Raw genomic sequence first — 4,427 nt, 5'->3', positions numbered from 1 at the left:
TAAACTTAAACTCTTCACAGTTATTTGACTTTTGATAACTACTCTTATCAAGAACTTTAGAGAATCCAGTCATGGAATAACAGTATTAGTATGGCCTGGTCAATGGAGCCAGAATTGAGAATCCGTTTCCAGTTTCTGTCACTTATCAGCTGAGTGACTTTCAGCAAACCATCTGACCTCTCTGTCTCTATTTCTTCAACAATAAGATGGACATTACTATAATAATCATTATATCAAGAACTAACACTTAGAGAATACCTCTTATTCAGATAATAAATGCTTTCTGCATATCATCTTATTTAGTCTTTATAAGAAGCCTGTGGAACAGGTGCTATTAGTTCCATTTTATAGATGAGGCACCGACAAGGTCACTATAGAATTATTATTAAAATAACAAAAAAGCACCTGGTCTTCCTAGGTGGTCTCCCATCCAAGCACTAACCAGGCCCAACCCTGCTTAGCTTTCAGATCAGACACCAGGCTTGTTCAGGATGGCATGGCCATAGACCATGGACCATGGCTCCACTGGGGCACGAACCCAGGATCTTCTGTGTGTAAAGGAGACATGCTAACCACTACATTATAGAATCACGTCCAGGTCACTATAGAATTAAATAACTTATAATGCTCAGTGTGAAGAGTACCTACTCATTATGGTAATGATGTTAACTGTAACAACAGAACATTAAAACATTGTTTTGATAACAATGACAAAGATAAGATGTCTATGCATTAGCATTATGCCATTATCTTAGATGAATGTGCTTTTAACTATTAGAAATATAGCCTCAACCATTTATTTAATAAATATTTATTGACACTCTTTTATGGCCAGACCCTGAAGGTATAAAGACAAGGATATTATGTTATTTTCAAAGAGTCTCTCTGTTAGTAGGAAAGGAAAAGATATGACCAAAAGAGGAAAATGTTAAGGGAAAAAATAGTAGGAAGGAGGAAGAAAATAGGGAGGAGAAAGTGGAGAGAAGACAAAAGGAGAAAAGAAAGGACGTCAGGGTAGTCTTATAGGAAATACAGTTGGCTTCATTTAGATCCCACAATAGGAGACCTATTCTAAACTCTAACACATGTCATGCATCAGTGCCCATATTTAGAAATCAGCTGCTGGGAAGACACATGTAAACACAGCAGAGCATTTTTCTTAGGGATGTGAAGTGATACATAGAGCCTGTCAAACTGGAATCTGGCTTTATGCAAAATGATGGCTGGATCACTGGTCCTAATTTGGTGCGCCATCTGTAAAAAGCAAAAAAAAAAAAAAAAAAAAAAAAAAGGCACTGTAGCACATGTGTGTACAACTGACATTATGAAATGATGCTAAATTATGAAATCCAGTGAAAACAAGATGGATTTTTTTTTTCAATCGTGTTGTGACCAGTTTTTTGCAAATATGCATATCTAAGGATTATAGAAGGGTGGAGAGGGATATGGAGAGACAGAGAAGAGGGAAGAAAAAAAGAAACAGAAATATAGTAGCTTTCAGCTGCTTCAAATCCCTTGAAAAGAGATTTGTTATAATTTCCATCAAGAAAAATAGGTGCATTCAATAGCTTTAGATATATTTTGTGTGGATTCAGTTAATATGTCAAATGTTCTGCTTTAAGCAAGAAGACAGAAAGGCTTTGCCACACCACAAAGAGGCATCTTAATCCCATCACTCCTTTGTCACCCTCCAAGGAAATAGCATTATGTAAGCATCTGATTTGCATCAAGGGGGGCGCCTTGATTTCTGAGAAAGCTGTTTGCAATTCAATAAGCTCCATGCACAATGTTGCCTTTCTTGTGATTCCTTATGGTGTGCTTGATAATGATCATAATACTTTTTTCCCCCATGGAGAACACTGAGGCAGTGCTGGAAAATCAAATTTTGTCTCTGGGTAAATTAAGGGATGTATGAAGATTGAGAGATAAACTTTTGTACTGTATTAACTCTGACCTGTATTAAGAAAGTTTGAAAACAGGCACTAGGTCAGGTAGTGGCATGCCTGAATTGATAGTCTAGAAATGAAGGTTGGGACAATTTGAAAAGTGAGGGAGGGAGGGAAAATGGGAAGAGGAAAGGAGGGAGGGAAAGGGAAGGAAAGAGAGAGAAAGATAGACAGAGAGACAGAAAAATAGAGACAGAAAGACAGAGGAAACAAAAAAAATTCCAAGTTGCTGGGGAGGCTGGCTTGCAGAGTAGAAAAGCAATTTTGCAACCCTTGAGAAGGTCAAAAGTTCATATGAAATTCATCAAATACTCATTTCCCTAATTCATTCCTTTCAGCTTTTTGAAAATACTAGGCATGCCACAGGATATTATAAAGCCTGGGATTTTCTTTCCATTTCCCATTTTGAATAGTTAAATTAACAACCAGCTCCTTTATAGTCCTGTAAATCTTAATTTTGTTTCCATCTGATTCAAGTTGTTAAAAAGTTAATGATTTAGAGCTGCTTACTGATTTGGCTTGCTTTGACAGAAAACATTTGAGGCAAGGTACTTCCTAATGTGATGGCATAGCTATGGGTCACTAACTTAGACTTTCCAAGTGAGACAGCCCGAGGAGTAGGAAGCAATCAGCAAACGCAGACATATATGCAAATATGATAAAAATGAGTAGAGATACTACTGATGTGGGGAGAGGATAAGGAAGGAGAAATAACAAAAACAATGGCAAGAACCTTGAGAACAAAGTCCATGAGTTTTACAGCAATCACCACAGAAATTGGAATAGGGCAATGCACGGAAAAAATGCTCTGTACTTATCATTAGTTATTCAAAATGTGATCTGATTGTTCATGTCCCTGTAATGAAGACAACAAAACAAGATTTCTATTTTTAAGTTGCTTAAAGTCAATCAGGGCTGTCACAGGTAAACTAGCAAAAGAAACCTATTATCTCTAACATGCTGTCCACATTTAACTTTTATGTTCCCAATTTGTTACAAATAGCATGCAACATTTTAGGATATGAAAATTATTATATAGAGTTTCTCCACTTCACATTATTGACGTTTTGAGTCAGATAATTCTTTGTGATGTGGGCTGTTCTCTGTATTATAGGATCATTTGTCACATCTTTGTCCACTATGTACTAAATGCCAGTAGCAACCCATCTCCAGTTTTAACAACCAAAAATGTCTCCAGACGTTGTCAAATATTCCTTTGGGGGACAAAATGCTCCTAGATGAGAAACACTACTAAAGAGCATTCAGGTTCACTTTGTTTTTTTTGTTTGGTTGGTTTTTTTTTTTTACTCTTTGGGTTTTTGCCATATTGGCTTTTGTTATTTTAAGTCCTATAGGCAGTAAAAGTGGCAAATTGCTGGACTTCCCCTGAAAATTATTCTCTCCTTCTTCCGTGGTAATGGAAGCACATGGCTACACTATTAGAGACTACATATCCCAGTTTCCCTGGCAGGTAGATGTGGCCATGTGACTGAGTTTAGTAACTAATTAATGAAGCAATTAGTGGCTCTTTTAAGTATTGGCATTAAAATAAAGAGCAAACTCTTTTTCTACTTTTTCTTTCCTTTTTACTGTGAGTTGGAACATGGACAAGTGTGACCCAGCTTTAACAATGCAGGAGAGGCAACATCCAGAGGATAGAACAAATTTGGTCAGCGACAGATTTCCTCAATTACTTTGTGAACCAGAACAGCTTCGTCAGCCTCAATCACCTACCTGAAGACTATTATGTGTAAAGGATAAAAATTTCTGATTTATTAAAGCCTCTGTGTTTAGATGTCTTTTTGTTACAGAAACAGCCTTTCAGGTCCTCTTAGAATCCTAACATATATAGAATTTAAGTATAATTCCATGTACATATGTATTTTACACCTATACTTATAATCAATGTGCAAGACATTTAGAAAGAGAAAAATATATAAATAGATGCATGTCCATATTAGAATAGTTTTAGGAACCTAGATAATGGAATAATTTATTTTTCCAATGCAGTTTCTGGGCCTTAACTGATGAATAAGAATTTGTCAGAAAGATTAATGAACCACAGAAAGATTGTTCTCTGGTTTCACAACCCCAAAAGCTCTCATCTAGAAAGGTGGTGGTAGCTGTACAGATGGCAGCAGTGATCATCCGAGACACAGGAATGTTATCATTTAGTCAAATCAGTTAGCCACCCTCCCACCTTACATCAGGGTGATCACCAGACCTTCTAAAAGTGACAAGTGCTTTAGCACAGAAAACTAATTAACTTGAATACTGAGGTTTTTATTTTATTTTATTTTATTTTATTTTATTTTATTATTAGTTTCAAGTATATAATACATTGGTTAGACATTTATGTAGTTTATAAAACCATCTCCCTAATTGCTCTGTCTCTCCTCTGACTCTCCACCTAGCCATTACATTAATGCTAACTGCATTCCCTATGCTGTGCTATCATCCCCATGACTGTCTATTGACTAC

The sequence above is a fragment of the Pteropus alecto genome, unplaced genomic scaffold (assembly GCF_000325575.1).
Source record: "Pteropus alecto unplaced genomic scaffold, ASM32557v1 scaffold76, whole genome shotgun sequence".
NCBI classification, from domain to species: Eukaryota; Metazoa; Chordata; class Mammalia; order Chiroptera; family Pteropodidae; genus Pteropus; species Pteropus alecto.
Note: the sequence above shows the minus strand (reverse complement) of the source record.